This window comes from Meriones unguiculatus, chromosome 9, assembly GCF_030254825.1.
Source record: "Meriones unguiculatus strain TT.TT164.6M chromosome 9, Bangor_MerUng_6.1, whole genome shotgun sequence".
NCBI classification, from domain to species: Eukaryota; Metazoa; Chordata; class Mammalia; order Rodentia; family Muridae; genus Meriones; species Meriones unguiculatus.
Window position 1 is genome coordinate 100,619,234 of NC_083357.1, and position 20,423 is coordinate 100,639,656.

At 39.9% G+C, this 20,423-nt stretch overlaps 1 long non-coding RNA gene across 1 annotated transcript in view; it reads right to left on the reverse strand.

The window, feature by feature from the left end:
* LOC132656651 (uncharacterized) overlaps window positions 1-20,423 on the reverse strand; it is a 168,071-nt gene that overhangs the window by 21,524 nt on the left and 126,124 nt on the right. Inside the window, exon 2 of the long non-coding RNA XR_009594371.1 lies at window positions 12,617-12,775. This is a non-coding gene — a long non-coding RNA (uncharacterized LOC132656651). The remainder of the gene's footprint in view (window positions 1-12,616; window positions 12,776-20,423) is intronic.

Consider the following 20,423-nt stretch of genomic DNA (forward strand, 5'->3'; position numbering starts at 1 on the left):
TTCAATTGCACTACAATACTGTGTGGCCATTTTATATTAGGTAGAGGATCAACAAAATGTAAGTGCCCTGGATAGTGTAGCTGAAGATAACAGGAGATTTTGAAGACTAAAGAGATCTCTGCTACAATTCAGTTTTCTAGACTGCCATTGGTCGGGCATTTTACAAGTTTATGTTAAAGGTTCCCCACATCCAGGTGGACACACATGAATACCCACAAAGTATAGGGCATAGTCCTGACCATGGAGGTTGGTAATTTACCTGTGGTTGGATAAATAATAGTGGTGCCTTTTTAAAATCTTGGAAATGTGAAATAATATAAAAAAATTGTACTTGAGGAAGTTATAGCACTTCAAATTATCAATCTGAAGTGCTATTATTTATATTTATGTATATCACATATATGTTAAAGTATATTGGAAAAAAACAAGAAATATAGAAATGGGCAGGACTGTGCCAGAAGACCAGCTCAATTAACGACTAGCTGTGTGATGGGGAGGAATGTTCTTAACCTCTTGAGGCTTTGGTTTCCTAATCTCTGAGAATCGGTTAATAATGCATAACTCATGGAGTTGCTGTGAGAATTAAGCCAGATAATATTTATGAGGAATCTAGCATAGAGCCTGGCACACAGCAGGAACTCAGTAAATATTAGTTTCCCTTCTTCTTTACTGTGGGGGATTCTGGTACATCAAAGATGTGGGCCCTAAAGTCTACGCTCCTGCAATCTAATTAGGAAGATGAGACAATTCCTCCAGAGAAGAAATATGTTAGGTAATAGTGAAAAGTGATAACTGAGCATGCATTAGAGCCTCTGGAACTAAGAAAGAGAGAACTGGTAACAGACGGGATCAGGAGAAATGTTCTTTAAAAAAAGGGATGTAAGTGGGGTAAACAGGGGGCTGCTAAAGGTTGAGAGGGGAAAAGAGGTCCAGAATGACTTTACCTGCCGGTGACTAGAGAGGATAGCAGGAGTTGACATGAACAAGTCAATGTGGAAACCATGGAGCAGGACAAGAATACTACAACAAGGCTTAGAATTTTAGGACAGAGGAACAAGAGCAAAGAAGTGATTTAGAAAGTAAATCAATGGTACAAACATCCTGTATGTTTGTTTCCTCCCAACTCAACTATAATGTCCTGAACCAAATACCCATGTCCACATATTTTTGACCTAGTGCTTGTAATGGCCTAGTAACGTGTCAGAAATAATTTTATGCCTGTTCTACTGAATGGCATAATTCCATGGTTTTAAATCTGATGGTTATTAATACAAAATATTTTTATTTACCACATAAGTATCAGGTACAGAGATATCATTTAGGAGCAGACATTTAGACTAAAAGACTTACCCATCAATGAATATTCAGTGGTGTTCAACTCTTGTCTGATAACCTACAATTTTCCCTTAGAAGCTTAACTTGGAATGGTGTGACCAAGAGAATTTCTAACTCAAAAAAGCAGAATGCCATTGTTCTTTATGAACACCCTTAAGCTGAATGATTATTTTCCTAGAGACTTTAATGTATCTATAGTCTCAAAATATATCAGGAGCAATTAATGAACACTTAAGAGTGGCAAAACTTAATCTTGAAAATATCCAATGTAATTTTCTATATGCATATTATTTTCTCTTTTTACTTTATAAATTGTTAAACTGTGGTAGTCAAGAAAGAAGACAGGAGATTCTCAGATGTTTTGCCACCTTGGGAATAAAATCAATTACATTTTTCTTCAGTACTTCTAAGGGTTAATTGTCTCACAGCTAGACTTTATTTGTAACTGCAAACTACTTCACACATTACTTAAACTGGATATAGCAATGACAGCTACTTCATAGGATCATTCTAAGAATTAAATAAAATTAATTCTGTAGTGATTTTAGCACAACACCAAACACAATATAACCATTTATTGAATGTAAACAAACATAATTGTTACAAAATAGACACCACATCTTTATTGCAAATTTGGAGTTATACCTTCCTCCTATGTGAAAAATGGGACCATCTTTTTTTATATAATGAATTATATATAATCATTTAAAAATAATTCAACCAAACTGTTTTGAATGCTTCACTGACACTCACGCATGCAGTATTTAAAACAAATGAGACTAATGCTTTGCCCTCTAGGATCCTGTAGTTAATTGGGATATACCTGCAGAGGAATCTAGTGAAATAAGTACTACATGTGAATTATAGCCAAAGTGGTGGGTGGGTGCAGGGAAGAGAGTGATTAACTGAGTGTGGAAGGTTAGGAAAGAGAAAAGGTAATTATCAATTGGACGTTATTAAGGCAATGAAACTGAGTCAAATAGAAAATGGAAGCAATGAGCATTTTAGATGTCATATACAGAAAATGAAAAGTGTGAAAAAATGTACTATATTGTGGGAAAATTACACCTCTCCTTTGACTAATACATTTTTCTTTTGTTTGTTTGTTTGTTTGTTTTATTGGTTGGTTGGCTTTGGTTGGACGGTTAGTTGGTTGTTGGGTTGGTTTGGGTTTTGTCTGCTTCTTTGTGGTTGTTTGCAAAAAAAAAAAAACTATGGTTGTAATTACTGGAAATGTTGATAATGGATGGGAAATGTATGGATTATAAGGGGGTAGATATTTTGGGGGTAAAGAGGTAAGAACGCTTAGCATGAAGTCAACTTGTGGTCACTATAGGCACAATGTTTCCCAGAAGGCCTAGACCTTATTCACCATGCATAATGGAAGTAAGTCTATCTATTATTGTTCAGACTTTCCCAATAGCACTGTCACCAGGAGTGTAAAGTCATTCTACATAGCATGTTAGTCATTTTCCTTATCACTGTGACAAATTTTCTGAAAGAAGCATGTCAAGAAGGAAAAGTTTACGTTGCTTCCTGATGTTATAGAGGTTTCTGCCCACTGTGCTGAGAAAGGCATGATGGAGAAGCTCCATTGTGATATGCATGTGAGACAGTAGGTGTTCACGTGATCCAGGACAAATGGCAAAGAATGTCAGGTGGGACTAGGGCTGCGCGAAGTCCAAAGGGCCACCCTTAGGCACCTACTGCCATCTTCCAGATCCTATGTTCTAAAGGCCCCAAATCTTTTCAAACAGTGCTAAAAGCCACAGAACAAGCATCAAGACAGAAGGAAGCCCAGGAAGGACGTTTCAGATCCAAACACAAGGACTCTGAGACATAGTTCTCTTTGAAATTTTGAGTAATACATACATAGATGACATACATAGCATACATAGATGACAGTAAAGAGTGGGAGATATAGGTTTATGAGAAAGACTTAGAAAATATGAATATAACTTTTATGAAAATTCTAGTTCCAAATCTCATCATATGGCTATTGCTAATTGAATTCAAATCAAGGAAGTGTGTTCAGAAACAAAGCCATGAGACACAGAATAATGGCATGATTGACAATAAATGATAGAGAGAGAGAGATGATGATGATGGACAGACAGACAGATTAGATAGATAGTTGGACACAGAGCATCTAAAAGAGGTTCAGAATAAAAAAGGTGACTTCTAGAATAAGAGGTCCTTATGGGGACAGATATTCAGAAACCATGATTACACCCACAGAGTAACACTGATCAAGTGCACTGAGTGTTAATGGATTACTTACTCATCTGAGTCAGGTGAGACTGAACAGTTTCAGATGCAACCAGCTGCATGAAACCAAATTGCTCTTACCAGATGGGCAGAAAGGGGGGAAATAAAGTCTATAATCTACTATAAGCCAGGTTACTAAAGGCCAAGAATAGTTATTAAGGGTCAGTCCAAGACAACCCAGGGAACTATCCTGCACATGTATACTGTGCCCATGAGATAACAGATATCGTGGGAAGATAGAAAGGCAAAGGTGTTTGTTTCACAGGGATAAGGTGTAAGAGTTCAGCATGACTGTACTGAGCAATGCTCATCCATGCTCTCTGGATCATGATCCTCTGGAGAGCCATGCAGAGTGACCATATGAGGATGTATATGCATGAATTTGTGGGTCTCAGATCTATCTATCATCCATCCAGCCATCTGTCTCTCTCTCTATCATCTACATATTTGTCTCTATATGTTTACATTCAATACCTGGCAAAAATAAGATATGTATTAGTGACTGTGCATATAAACCCTTGTGAGTTTTTTTTTAAGACTTTGCTTTTACCATAAATGTTTATTAAGGACCTACTATGAACACAACTATCAGATGCTGGGAATGAGGCTCTTGTTTGTACTTCAGGACAAGGAGACCTCAGTGATGACACTTCATGTAATTTGTGTAAGGGAGACAGTATTAAAAACAAATTACTTGTATATAAAAGAATCATGTCAGGAGTACAGGATGGGATGACAATGTGGAAAGAAAACAAGCTAGTATTTGGGAACAAAAAAAATCTTAGAAGAGTATTTCTTGAGAGTCACAAAGATGAGTAAGTTATTAAGTTTTGCCTGCAAAGCAATAGCTCATGGGGTAAAGCTTGTTAGAATTTCAGAGAAAATAATTACATTAAAGAACTAAAAGACAAAAGACCCTCTGAAAAGACATGCAAAAAGTTATTTGAAGACTTAAGAGGAGCAGATGTTTTAGGGGAAAGAGACTTGCCCCCTTGGAAAACACTGGTCTTGAGATTGTGCCTTCCAGGCAGAACTAGATGTTGGAACAGAGATAGGAGAAACCTTCCAGGGAAGGGACAGGCTGAGCACGGTTTGTTGGCAGCAGGGCATGGTGGCAAAGATCTAGGAGATAATTTCACTCGAATCTACTAGAGGTAGAGGAGCTGGGTGACCAGTTATAAAGATTGTTTAGATTAGACACTTACTAGCTAGATAAGAATGAAGACTGTGACTTCAGGCAATTGTCTCACAATTGTTTTCAACAACCTTTAAAGAAGTGTTACATGGACTGAACCAGCAGTGACCATGAAACAAGGGAGCGAGATATTGGGTTGGAGGAGTTAGACGCATCCAAGGGTTTTGCTTTTACCACAAATATTTATTAAGGACTACTATGAGCACAGCTATCAGATGCTGGGATTGAGGCACTGGTGGGTGCTTAAGGATGAGGACACCTCAGTGACACACACCTCATACAGTTTCCTCCCTGCATGGCTTTCTGGACCATCATTACTGAAACAGTGTTGCTGTTTCTTTATTTTTACTCTATACATGTTACAGTTACTGTCCTTTAAGCACTGTCTGAAAACAGCGTGCTGCTTCAGGGAGGAGGAATAACATCAAATATGAAATACACTGGGGTCTGCACTGATGCAGCTGGGCACTGCCATGTCACACTGTGTGCGTGCTACCTTGGCCTAAAGTACTTCATATTTGTACTAACTGTGAGCTGGCAGTTGGCCTTTGTATACAGTCTGTTCCCCAGGGATGACCCATGGGCAAGTAAATCTTCCCTAGCCGAGCTGCAGTGCTTTATGAATGATGATTGTGTAATGATTTTTTAATAAAAATATATTCTAATGTTTACTTGAAGCTTGGCATTATCCATCCATGTACTCCTTCATTTAAATAAAATAAAGCACAGGAAAGATGTTTCCAAAGAGGTTTCAATTTGAGCCACTCTCCATAAATCTCCTCTGACTTCTTTGCTTTATGTTTTCAAAAGTGGAGGGAGAAAGCTATTGGAATGTTAGCGTGCTGGAATTTTTTGTTGGTTGTTGATGGTATAAAATCAGTATCATTATATAAAGCAACTGCCAAGTAAGTATGTTCTACTCACAAATCCAGATCTCTTTATGACTGTGGTCTTAGATCTAATTAAGGAATTTCTAAATGCTGTATTTTTGAAGTGTTTCGAAAAAACAAAACAAAAGATACCTACCACATTTTAGCTGAGATTTGTGAAATATTAGCTCTGGACATAAAGGAAGCTGCCCATTCTAAAGCTGAACTTTAATAAATTACAGCAGCATTCCATCTTTCATAATGCTGTTGTGAAAGAATGTTCCTCTGCTAAAGCCTTCGTGAGGCAAGAGCTGGAAGGATTTTTCACTGCTATGAGGTCCTCTGAAAGGACTAGATAAACACCATATGAATTCTGAAGACATTTCATTCCTTCCAAAACTCAAAACCTGAAATAAAAATGGTTTAGTGTGTTTTGTGGGTAGATGATGAGGACATGTAGGTTCCAAGAGGTGTATTTTAGCCATAATGAACTTCAATAAACATATAACACGATGCCTAGTAGGCATTCATATTTTCTATCTCTAGAGTAGAAATTGGGTTAAAAGCATTGTAGCAAAGGAGGCTTCTCTGAGCTAGTACAGGATAGAAGATCTTTTTGCCATATATTTAAATTTTTCCTTTATTTTTAAAATTTGTTATGTGTTTATAATTTATCCATTTATATCCTGATTGTAGCCCCGCCCCGTGCATCTCCTCCTGGCCACAGAAACAGGGAGCTCACCTCTCCCTCCATCCAACCCTAGCCTATCAAGTCTTATCAGGACTGCCTGGATCCTCTTCCTCTGTGGCCTGGCAAAGCAGCCCAGCCAGGGGAAAGTAATCAAAGAGCAGGTAACCTGTTCCCCTTACTAGGAAACCCAAATGCAGACTGAGCTGCGCATGGGCTACATCTGAGAAGAGGGCCTAGGTACTCTTCACGTATGGTCCTTGGTTGGTGTATCAGTCTCTACACCACCACCACCACTGTGCTCTGGGGCAGATTTGTTGGCTTTGTTGTTGTCCTCGTGGAGTTACTGTCCCTTCTGTGTCTATCTCCCACTCTTACATAAGACTTGCTCTGCCCAAAGTTTGGTTGTGAGTCTCAGCATCTCCTTGGCTCCCCTGATGGGTGAAGTCTTTCAGAGGACATCTATCCCATCCTGTTCCCTCTCTTCAACCACTTTCATTATCTATTCTATTTGCCCTTCTGAATAAGAATTAAGCATCCTTCCTAGGGTCCTCCATGTTATTTAGCTTCTTTAGGTCTATGGATTTTAGTATGGTTATCCTGTATTATGTGGCTAATATCCACTTATAATTGAGTACATACCATGCGTGTCTTTCTGTCTCTGGATTACCTCACTCAGAATGATTTTTTCTAGTTCCCACCATCTGAATGCAAATTTCATAATTTCCTTGTTTTTAATAGCTGAGTAGAATTCTCACAGTCTGATGTCAGCCTCCTCCCTCCTCTTCTCCCTGTGCCACCATCATGCCACTACCCCACAATACTTCCCTCTTTATCTCAGAAAAGAGGAGGCTAAGCGTACCAACCCACCCTGGCATTTCATGCTGCCAGAGGACTAAATGTCTCCTCTCCCACTGAGGCCTGACAAGGCAGCCTAGCCCAGGGAAAGTGATCCAAAGGCAGGCAAGAGACTTACAGAGAGCCCCTACTCCCATTGTATTCTAAATGTTTCTGCATGTCATAGAACAGATGTTTCTTCATTCATTCTTGCACCATCCATCTATAAATACAAAAATAAAACTTGGGAACATATTCCAACAGTACAAAACTTGATGCTCATGCCTGGGAAAACCAAAGATGGCAAATCTGTTCCTTGTCATGTTTAGGAGGACTGTATGTCTCCACACCATGAAACAACTACTAAATGTGGAAACACTTGAAGGAAAGAGGTAGCCTTGTTAGTAGTGCAATAGTTATGGCCTGAGAATCTGATATCCAGAAAGCAAAATACCACTTTCTCTTCAAATAGGTTTTACCATGCAGCCATTAATAAAGAAACTATCATAAGTCAGGATGAGTTGTCTTAAAATCCACACTTGGAACATATCCCCTGGTGAGGGAGCTACAGTAAGAGTTGTATTCAGACCCCCATAATGCTGATGATAATTCACTTCTGCATTTTATTTTGTGTGAACACTCATGAAATAAAACCTGAATGCTGTGCAAGACTTTGAAGGATTTGGCTCCAAAGACTTAACCTATTTTAGAATGATTTTTTTATTTTATGTACAATTTTAAATGTATTTAAAGAAATATCACTTTGCATTTTCAGATCTATACATATGTAACCCTTGGAAGTTGAAAAATTAGAAACTCTGTGTTAGCTATATTTAATGTATAGTTTCTATGGACATATATTTCTGCATATAACTGTAAATACATGTCATTGTATATATCTATACACTATACAAATGTTTATATAATTTATACATATGCATACACTACACACCTACAAACACACATGTGTTTACAGACAAATTCACTCATGTGAGTGCTTTATTGGGTTCATGTGATCAGCAGCCAATATGTTACTGCCTTGGCCTTTCTTCTTTTTTACACAAAGAGCCAGATTTGCCTCTGGCCACACTCTGCACTCTGTAGAACATACACACAACTTCAAAGAGGCCACGTAAGCACTAGGCTTTTGAAGCTAGGCAGAAGGCGTATGTCTACACGCCTTAAGGCACAGGAAGGTCAACCAATGCCCTTATGGTCACACAGAAAATGTATCTTTGTGATCAAACCAGCAGTGAAAAGTCTCAAACCTTCCACTCCAGCATCACTCCGAGTCATACAGACAAATGCTAATTATTGCAAAAAGCACTGTGATGGCCAATACCTCATTCAGAAACAACTCATCAGGAAGTGGATGGGTTATGAGCAGATTTCTGTTGTAGTTTATGGTAGTTAATATTTGGGGATTCTTACAAAAGGCCCTTTTTGCACTTTATACCTGTCTAACCTGAAATATAAAGTGATATGTACTATTATTGCTATTTGTTGCTCACTTTATAGCTATTTAACCCTTTTCTACCCCTGCAAAATATGCACAGATACTATCTTTGTGTTATAGATAATAGACCCAATGCTTGCATAAATAAGTAGACAGGGTTCTGAACAGCAGAAGCGGGGCTGCAGTCGTGGGTTCTCTGTCTTTAAGCTTGTGTCTGCCTCTTATAAAAATTTAACTGAGATATTTCTTTGAATACTTGAAGCATTGTGCTAAGGAGTGCCTGCCTTACCTCTGTGACATTCATCACATGCTATTTTGTAAAGGTTTTTATTATCTTCATTTCTTAGCCAAAGGACAAAGACCCCTAAAATGTCCTTAATTCCCACATATCCTGCCTCTCCCTTAGATTTTCTATCTCTCTCTCATCAGAATTGTAATTTGGAGGGGAAAGTACGTTGCAGATCAGTCTTAGAACACCACTGCTAAGCACTTCTTGACTCATTCCTCTTCCAGTCACCTTGCTTTCCGTGAGAGCTATGGGAAAGTACATATAAATAACTTTAAACAAGAGCTATGTCCCTCACCCCAAACCGATGGTGAAATCTAAGCTATGTTTCATGTTTCACAGTGAACTCATGGGTGTACTTTGTGTTATTCATCTGTGTAGATCACAAAATCATCTATGATGAGTGTAAAAACTGTGCACAGCCATAGTATGAAAATAAATGAAAATACACAGATCGATATAATCTTCTGAACCTTGCCCTTCAAGGCTGACCTATCACAGTGTAAGTACCTAGCACATAAACTCATTCAATAGGCCATTGCCTCTTTCCGTGCCTTCAGACAAGAGCTTCTACCTGAATATAGCAAGTGCCTCTTGGGAGCATACTTTGAAGGCAATGCTGTTCATGACGGTGGAAGCTTTCCTGTCTGTCTTCCCTCCAAACCCCCTTCACCAGGAGCTACCCTTCCCTGGCCAAAGTTGTTCGACCCAACTTCTGTACAACTTGTGAAGTTCGTGGCATTTACAACAAATGCTCTCTCTGCCAGTCACCTTCAGGCCTTTGAGCAGACAATGGAACTGCTGACTCTGATTGTTTTTGCCTAGGCTCATACTCTGTCCATGGCTGAGGCATGAGACTTTCCCATAGCTAAAAGCAGGGCATTACTAGCCTGTTTCCCCCGACTAAACTGCAACACGGAAACCTAAGCATGCATTGTACTTTTTCCACTGGGGAGACAGCCTTTCTCTTAGCATGAGAGAAACTCATACTAGGAAAATCCATTTTAGATTTACTCACTCATCCATGAAGCAAAACTATGCCAATCAGCCATATAATATGTCAAAGCGAGATTCTAGAAAAAGCCTTATGTTGGATGATTTACCCGCCTGCTTTGATTCTTAAATTCTCCATTCCCTTGCTGACTTATATTTGGTCAATTATTACTAAGAACAAGTACCTCTCCATTTTGAAGATGGACACAAGAGTATTCAGGCTGCCAGTTTCATCAATTCTTTCAACATCAACAGCAATAGCATCGAGGAAGTACAAAAAGTAGAAAAGGGACCAAAACCAAAAGAGAAAAAGTAAAAAACAGAGATAATCTGATATCTGGGTACAAACTTTGGTGCATCCACAAGGACAACAAGGCTCTTTCAGAAAACAATATTCCTCCCATCTGGAGCCTGGCACTCGGAGGTCATGGACCCTTTTGTTTTATACATTCTAGAAAACATCTGAATTCTATCTGTAGTTCCCATTGAATTCTGCCTAATTCTATGATCTGCAAAGTAGATGAAAGGGGGATCACAATCTTCAATGGAATACCGAGCAAATTTGTTTAGCATAAGACAAAAACAATGTCTATTCCCTATGAATCATCATTCAAAAGTTAAACTTTTCGATCATGACAGAACTTTAGGACATATGATTTCATTAGACTTGACGTTAGTTTCTCCATCCATCAAATGTGTGAACACGGTTTTGGAAGAAACTGGTATAGTCATATTAAAGGGGGAATGACAAAAATTTCTATTTAAAAGGCAAAAGACAGAGGGAGCATGGGTCCTAACCCTGTCTTCATTTAAATAAGATGACGAGCAAATAGAAATAAAGAGCAAATAGGTTGAATTTGTGTGTGTGTACGTGTGTGTGTGTGTGTGTGTGTGTGTGTGTGTGTGCAATTTGTTTGGGGAGGATCCATAGTTAAACTATTGCAGGACACCATTCCATCCTCTACCTGAGGAATGTCGAGTAGTCCTTAGGCAAAAAACATGTTCACCTCCCTTTCTCCCCATAAAACCTGTTCAGCAAGGACCTAGAATTCCTGGAAATTCCCTCCACCCTATGCTAATGAGACCTTGGCTTTCAGCCAATGACTTTTTCCCATACCTTATCTTCCCCTACAACTCTACTGGTGCCCCTAGGATAATTAAGTACTGTGTACCTTTTCTTACTATAGGACTGTGCCACTTGCATGTAAATGAAGTATCTCTGGCACTCCTAGCCCCATCGAATCAAATACATTCACCCTCAAAACTCTTTCCACTACCCAAGGTTTATAAGTTCCTGTTCTCACATAAAATAAAGGGGCTGCCCTCATCCATTTTACCATGACTGTCTGAGATCTTTCATTTATTCTGGGGAAGGAAAAACTCCCCTCCTCCCTGGAGACTTTGTGGCTAGACTCCCCAGTTTAGCCTCTGGCTAGGCAGCCATAGTGGCCTTGATAGCCACTGAAACCTGCCCTGTCACCATGAGCTCAGAACTCATCTGTGAAGGCAAGCTGCTGACCACTGAGGAAGCAGCAACTCTACCTGCTTTCTGGCTGTGGGCATTCACTTACATCCTCTGCCATTAGCATGGAAGGGCTGTAACACTGTGATATCTCTACCAGCTTTGGAACTCCCAAGTTTCCTGTGTCATCTGATAGAAGCAATCTCATTAAAAAAGAGCTAATTGTAACACGTGGAAAACTTTTCTACACCTCCAGTGAAGTTGGGAGTCTTTTGCATGGACCTCACTCTGGGAGCTCTGATTTGCAGGACCAGTTTCTCACATTCCAGCAGTTTATATAGAGGGTAGATGTTGAGGTGGGCCAAATCAAAGCCCCGGCTGAGCTGGTCAGTCTGCCAGCTCCTCACCACCCACCCAACCAGGGTGAGCTCTCCAGCACTGTCCCAGCTAGCTCACCTCATGCCACAGCTAGCAAGAGCCAAGGCCAGCTCTCTCATTCTCATGCCTGTTGGGCTGAATCAGCTATGCCCAAGACACCAGAGCCAACTCTACTTGCTGCCCAGGTGAGGCGCAGAGTTCATTCTCAAGAGTGTTGCACCTGGTGAGGGGCGGGGAAAGCTCTCCCACTCTCAGGAACCTGGCAGAGAGTGAGTGAGGAGAGAGCATCTCTCCTTCACCCATGCTACCACCACATGGCAGACGAGTTGTGGGACCAACTCTCCAGTGCTGACCCCCTTAGAGCTTACTCACCTGCACCCATACCACAAGGGACAGCTCTACTGTGCTGCTGAGGCAAGGTGTGGGGTTAGCTTTCCAGCCTGGCTGCTTCAGGATGCAAGGCGTGGGGAGAGAGGAGAATCTCTCCTGCAACCCCATGCCATCTCACTGCCAGTGAGGGTCAGGGACAGCTCTCCAGAGTTCATGGCCTTGGAGCTGGATTACCTGCCACCACCACCGCTACCACCACACACAAGGCCAGCTCTACTGTGATTTCTGGGCAAGGTGAGATGTTCATTCTCCTGAGTGTTGCAGTTTGTGAGGGGCAAGGCCAGCTCTGCTCAGCCCTCAGACATCAACATGGCTCCAGACAGCAGCCCAGACCAGGGATATCTGCTTGGCCTTTGGAGTTAACAAGCTGCTGCAGAGCCATGGGCCCGGACATGACCCTGAGTGGCAGCGTGGGCCAGGACCTCTCCATGGCCTTAGATGGCATTGCTGGCTACTCACATCAGGTTGTTCCTCGCTCCATTTTTGTGTCTCTTCATTGTGCCCACATCCTTCTGCTCCTCTTTGTCTTCTATCTCTCCACCACTTATCTGAGGGGACCTCTGAGTTTCTGGTGGTCATCTTGGTTATGTTCTGCCCACCCAGGCTGGCAGTGCAGGGCTGGAGGATGAAGAGATTCATTCTTAAAACTCAATGGTAAACTTCCTAATTACATAAAATGTATAGCAAATAAAACATTCAGTTTCATGAATACATTACCTCTTTTGGAGTTATTGGCCGGTGAATTCCCAGCAAGCCTCAAACATCAAAGGCTGTTGTCAATGCTCGTTTGCCCTATAGAACTTGACCATAAGACCCTGTTGCTGAAGCCAATACATATGTAAACATGCAGGACATGAGAAACCAAGCTGCTATTCACCTGGATGGGAGCAGTTAACCACTTTCTTATTGGATAGAAAGCTGATCCACAAGATTAAACCATACTACTAATAGGGCCCAGAAACTCTGACTAGACAGGTCATAGGTCATAGAGGAGAATCTATTACTGTTATTCCAATAAGTCAACAAAGTAGTAAACTAATTCTTAAAAGATCACTGTATCTACAGATTAGTGTATCTCTGATCTCTCATCAGACAAGCTTCTTTTTATTGTATGCAGCAATTAACAGGCCCACAACCATTCGAGATGAAGAAAATAAGAGTGTGTGGAATGTTCAGCTCTAAACAAGAATTTTATGTCACATCCTTCCTTTCCAAGGCTCAGGGATCATTGTGGAAGGGGAGAGAGCAATGCTGTAATAGCTAGAGGATGACTAAAAAAAAATCTTTTCTGGACACAGCAGGACAGTTGCACATATGAACTCACGGTGTCTGTGACAGCATTCATAGAAACTGTGCAAGCTCAAGCCAGAAAAAAATTCCGTCGTGGAGAGAGAAGGTGGGCACAAAGTCTCACCCCAAACTAAAAAGCAATTAGCAGTTATTAGCTACAGCAAAATCAGTTTTATTTAAGGATGAAGTGGTTCCTGGAAGGTAACTACATCCAGTGGAGGGCGACACAACTAAGAGTATATGGGCAGCAAAAACTGGACATGTTAAGTATCAAAAATTAAAGAAAGCAGAAATAAAGTTGGGTGGGTAGGGAAGGGAGAGGATCTGGCCTGAGTTAGGGGACAGGATGAATATGATCAAAATGCACTTGTGAAATTCCCAAAGAACTAATTTTTTTTATTTTATTTTTTTTTATCAGTTACATTTTATTAACTCTGTATCCCAGCCGTGTCCCGATCCCTCATTCACTCCCAGTCCCTCCCTCCCTCCCTCATCTCCACTGTGCCCCTTTCCAAGTCCACTGATGGGGGGGACCTCCTCCCCATTCATCTGATCCTGATTTATCAGGTATCTTCAGGACTGGCTACAAAGCCCTCCTCTGTGGCCTAACAGGACTGCTCCTCCCTTCGGGGGTGGGGAGACCAAAGAGCCAGTCATTGAGTTCCTGTTAGAAATAGTCCTTGTTCCCCTCACTTCGGGAAACCAATTGGTTACTGAGCTACCACAAGCTACATCTGAGTGGAGGTTCTAGGTTATATCCATACATGGTCCTTGGTTGAATGTCAGTCTCAGAAAAGACCCTGTGCCCAGATATATTTGGTCCTTGTGGAGCTCCTATCCTTTCCCCATCAGACTAACTCCCCTTCTTTCTTATGATTCCCTGTACTCTGCCAAAGGTTTGGTCATGAGTCTTTGCTTTGAAAACACTGCTAGTTAGAGTCTTTCAGATGCGCTCAGTAGACTCCTGTCATATGTTCAATGCACATCCCATCTGTCTTTCTAAACGAGGATTGATCATCTTACCCCATGTCCGCTCAATTGATTATCTTTTTTAGGTGTATAGATTTCATTATGTTTATCAAATCTTATAGGTCTATATAAGTGAGTATATCCCATATTTGTCTTTCTCCTTCTGGGATATTTCACTCAGAATGATCTTTTCTAGATCCCACCATTTGCCTGCAAATTTCATGATTTCCTCCTTTTTGATTGCTGAGTAGTATTCCATTGTATAAAAATACCACAATTTCTGTACCCATTCCACCGTTGATGGACATCTGGGTTGTTTCCAGGTTCTGGCTATTACAAATAGAGCTGCTATAAACATGGTTGAGCAAGTGTCCTTTTTGTGTACTTGAACAAACTTTGGGTATATACCTAGCAAAGGATACCGTCATCAAAACAAAACGACTGCCTACAGATTGGGAAAGAATCTTCACTAACCCTTTATCTGACAGAGGACTAATATCCAGTATATACAAAGAACTAAAGAAGCTGAAAAGCAGCAATCTAAGTAATCCAATTAAAAAATGGGGAACAGAGCTAAACAGAGAATTCTCGACAGAGGAATATCGAATGGCAGAAAAACACTTAAAGAAATGCTCATCCTCATTAGCCATCAGGGAAATGCAAATCAAAACGACCCTGAGATATCACCTTACACCCATCAGAATGGCCAAGATGAAAAACTCAAGCAATAACACATGGCTGGAGAGGTTGTGGAGAAAGGGGAACCCTCCTCCACTGCTGGTGGGAATGTAAACTGGTACAACCACTCTGGAAAGCTATCTGGCGCTTTCTAAGACAAATAGGAATAGTGCTTCCTCCAGACCCAGCTATACCACTGCTAGGTATATACCCAAAGTTTGTTCAAGAACTAATTTTTAAAAGTAAAAATACGTATGATGTTTTTCATATGTCTGTCAAATAGTTGAAATTCTATTGTTGAAGTTGATTAAAATCTTTAAAATCTACTGTGCTTATATGGAATAGAGTTTGACTACTGTTAACAATAAATGAAAGTAAAATTGTATAATGAGGCAAATTTCTCAAATAAGAAAATATCCAGGGGGGGTCCCTGCAGAGATGGATACTCCAACCAAGGACCATGCATGGAGCACACCTACCCCCTGTTCAAGGAAAGCCCATTGGCTGCTCAGTTTCTATGTGGGTCTCCTAGTATGGGGAGCAGGGGCTGTCTCTGACATGAACTCAGTGGCTGGCTCTTTGATCACCTCCCCTGGTGGGGTGCAGCCTTGCCAGGCCACAGAGGAAGATGATGCAGCCAGTTCTTATGAGACCTGATAAGCTAGGGACAGATGGAAGGGGAAGGAGGTCCTCCCCTATGAGGGGACTAGTGAAGGGCATAGGCGGAGAAGTGGAAGGGTGGGTGGAACTGGGAGGAGATGAGGGAGGAGGCTGCAGCAGGGATACAAAAGGAATGAATTGTAGTAAATAAATGTATAAATAAAATTAAATTAAAAATATTAATCTTAAAAATGAAGATAAATTCATACATATGAATAAAGAGCTACAATGTTTTTACCTTTAAGAAATTATAGGTATTTAAGAAATTAAAATGTGATTTTTTTAGGTTTATAATATTTATAACTTGTACTATGAAACAAATCTATACTTTAAATATTATAATAGCGCTATCTTATAAAAGTTCTTTCAGAATTTTATTAGTGTGATTTTTTTCATGAATCATTAATTTCACTAAGGAAAAGGTGAAAATGGAAGGACTGATAATAAAATAACTCCAATATACTGAATTTTAAAATCAAGAATAAATTAGATGAAACCTGTTCTCAGAAGTAGCATGCGATTAGGAAGATGTGTGATTGGCTAAACTTTAGTTCATGTGTATGCTTCCATGGTTGTAGGATCTATCAGAAAGAGCTTTCTCCTGCTATTTGGGGTGGTCAATACACCTCCAACAACGGAACAATTGTAGCAGGGGCTCTGGGGACTTCTCCGGCTAATACCTGAAGTCTAGTAGACACGTAAATCAGATCACATGTTAATAGCTTGTTGCTGGAACCTGTTCAGGAATGTTGCCAAAGGCCCTTCCTCTTACATGAGCAGTAGTAGAGTAATAACCTATGCTAGGTCTCCTTCTGACAACTGACACCAGGGATTCTCACAAATAAAAAAAACCTTTGAGACTTTGAGAACTTGTCACCAAGTTCTATGAAACTGCCCTAACTCCCAATACACAGACTTTCCCCATCTGACTTTCAAATTTTTTTAATGTCTCAAAGTCTGTTGCATGTGGCTCTTTGAAAAGTTTTTCATAATCCAAAACCATCTGCCAGGGACATGCAGAAAAATGGTCATGGGGCTGGCTCATCTAGATTCGCTGCGATAAAGTCCTCTCACATGTCCCTTGCCATCTGTGACCATAAGCAAGATACTCAGAACTTCTGTAGCTCGCTTTCCCCTTTTGGAAATGGAGGTTAGATTTTAAACTTCCTCATTAAGTCATCTGAGGAAAGAAACAAAGCATAAAAAACACATGACCCCACAAAAGAAGCAAAGTGTAGAGTTTTGTAAAGCATTTAATGGGCTACATTATTTGTCTTTATCTAAATTTATAATTACAGAAATAAAACTACAATAAGGTATTTTTGTAAGCAATCATTCCATAATGACATGTATTTCAGCAATGTCCCTTCATCAGATAAATAAATGCAACAGCTCAAATAAGGAGGGTGTGGATGTGATGGGCCTTGACTCTAGAGATAACACATGCAGGTATCATATTGTGATTTTAAAAATCATCACATTTCCCCTTCTTTTGAGATAAAAATAAAATTGCAGAGGCCATGCATGAAAAGTCAATTTTAAATGTGTCCCAGTAAATACCCAAGCAATCTAAAGTTGTTATGATCGGTAGCAAAACTGGATTGCAGCCTGCCAACTCTGCCTTTCTTAATTATAGAATACAATTTCAGTTTTGAGCCTTCCAACCCAAGGTTTACAAAAGCTAAGAGAACTCCACTGCTCAGCTGCTGATTACATCAGCAGAGCCCCTTTCGCAGGTCCTTTCCGACTGGGTTTGGATGATAATTACTTAGGAAGTGTTTGATCTCAATGATGAATACATGATTAGTTTTTCATGAAATCAGTCAACCACACTGCACAGCACTACTCATGTGAGACCTTGTTGATTTAGCTGTTAGAAAGCACACATCTCCCTCGGTTCAGATGTGGGACATTGGTCCTTGGGGAAAAGAGGGTGGGAAAAAGGGCAAGTTTGTGGGTAATGATATTGCAGAGGTGGATGGCTAAGATATTGCCTCATTTTCCTCCCACTTATACTCATCTGGCTGTCATTCTACTGCACGACTCCTGATTTCATTTCAGTGGCAGATATTTTTTTCAAGGAAAGAAAGAAAGATAGATAGAAAGAATGAAAGAAAGAAGGAAGGAAGGAAGGAAGGAAGGAAGGAAGGAAGGAAGGAAGGAAGGAAAGTGAACTGCAGAGTTTCATGACACTATTGTTATCTTTCAACCCTATAGGGGGTGTTGCATTGATGAATAATATTTTATATGTGAAATGTTTATGTGATTTTTCAAGAGTGGTAATCCTGCTACCACTTAACTTTGATGCATTGCGAGCATAGGTTCTCTTCTGTAAAGTGCTTTTAGACACCCCTCCCATAAATTGACTTAAGAGTTAGAAATGGAGCATTCCACACAACTTGGATGTGCAATAGAAAATTGTCTAGGAGAGTATTTTATGTTTGGTTTACACACACACACACACACAAAAAAAAAAAAAAAAAACAAAACAAAAAAAAACAAAAAAAAAACCACACTTTCCTAAAAGGCCTAGGTTGAGTATATACACTTCTTTGTTTCTTTGTGTCTGTGTGTATACTGTGTGTGTGTGTGTGTGTGTGTGTGTGTGTGTGTGTGATATGTACTGCCTATGAGTCAATACAACTTGTGTTTTCTTACACAGCAACTAATCCTGCTCAGAGGTCGGTTAAAAGGATTCAGTTGTTCATCTTTAAACTGTAACTTGTTTGTTTAAAAAGGTATAAACATTACACTTGAAAAGAATAAAGAAATCAATTCTGTAAAATGCCTGATTTTTACTAACTCAGTGCAGGCCTAAGTGAAATGGTCCTCTAGATTAATCTCATGAAAACAATTTATAAAAATGATTTTTCCAATACTCTATCTTCATAATAATAATTATAAAACTGTTTTGAAGAGAGAGCATTATACAGTTTGCACACACACACACATTGTTTCAAAAAATCATCCTCAAACAATACTATAATATTTTGGTCAAAACACCTTTGAAAATCATGTTCATGTCTTTGTTGTTTGAAGAGTAGAGATGGGGCTGGAGAGCTGGCACAGCAGTTAAGAATACTTGCTTCTCTTCCAGAAAACTCGAAGTCTGCTCCCAGAACCGGGGACCAGCTCCGGGGGCTCTGACACTTCTGCTCTCTGAGGGCACTTGAGCTCATGTCCACATGCAAATGTACACATTTACACATAATCTTAAAATGATTAAATACATCTTTTTAAAGTAGAGATTAAGTAATCCTGTGTGACTGTTTGATATTTGCACTGGAAGCTGAGACAGTGAGTCCTTTTAGAAGAGGATTTCTTGGAGGCATTAATATTTCGGAGCAGACCATGCCAACTCTTTGTTGTGGATGTGCCTTCTACATCTTTAGCACTGCCCTGACCTCAGCCCATTAGAAGCCACCTCCATCCCCTTTGCATCTCAGACTCAGCAATCAGAAATGCCTCAGGACATTCTCCAATATGTTCTGGAGCCAAAGTTGTCCTGATTAAGAACTGTTGTTTGGGGCAAGAAAGAGTTTTTCAGACCTGTGTCATTTCTTTTTTTTTTTTTTAATTTAATTTTATTTTATTCATTACACTTTATTCCCTTTGTGGCCCCCCATAAGCCCCTCCCTACTCCCCTCCTGGTCCCACCCTCCCTCCTCTTTAACAAACTCTGTCAGACAACGGGACAGGATAAGGAGCCATATTTGTTCCACGGACTAAAAATATATGCCAAGTTACATGCAAATAGCAGTAGCTGGTTCCTACACAGCATCTCTCATATGCTGTGGTGGTTCTTTATCTGCAAATTTCACTTTTGGAATAAAAATGAGTGGAAAGGGTAACTTCAGAAGGTATAAGAGTTAAAAGAGCAGACAGTTCATTTTGATGACATGCCTTGAATAAATGTGATAAATGTTAATATGAAAGGAGGTCATTTCGTTGGTATAAATTGTCTAGACAGATTCATTGTGCAGTGTGAAAGGATGTCTTTACAACAGTGAATAACTGATATCAGAAGCAAAATTTCTGCTGTGTCTGAGGCAGGACCACCCACCGCTGTTAAATTTTCATAGGCTGACTTAACTATTATCTCATTATTCTTTTCCAAATGAAATAGTCAAGCTGAAAATGCAAACAAGTAAGGTTTTTGAATAGCATAAATAGTACCATTTTTATCATTTAGAGCTACAAACACATTGCAGCACCAACAAAATTGCCCTGTTAACCCAAATGCCACTCTGTTTTTGCAGTAAATTCTAGAACATGGCAGGCCTCTCTCAGCATTTCAGGTTCCTGCACTAGATCATCAAAATTACCCACATTTAGATTTTCTTTTCCTCTTCCAAAGGCACATAGCCTCAAAAAAATGAATTTACAGCACTTAGTATTTTAAAATATAAAATTGAGCTGACAAATAAGTTTTTGTTACCAACGCCCAAGGTCTACTTTGTACACCAATGCGAGCGCTTAATGCTACTGAAAATGGTGTTGATCTTCATTGAAATTTGCTCTAGTGGTGAATCAGATGTTCGCCAAGCCCTTCAAATCCATCTGTTGGCTCTTTTTTGAAATAAAATCTTTAATGATGGGTAAAAATATCTAATATTCAATATGCCAGGCAGAGAAATAGAGTTTTTACATGTATCACCTCACTTACTCT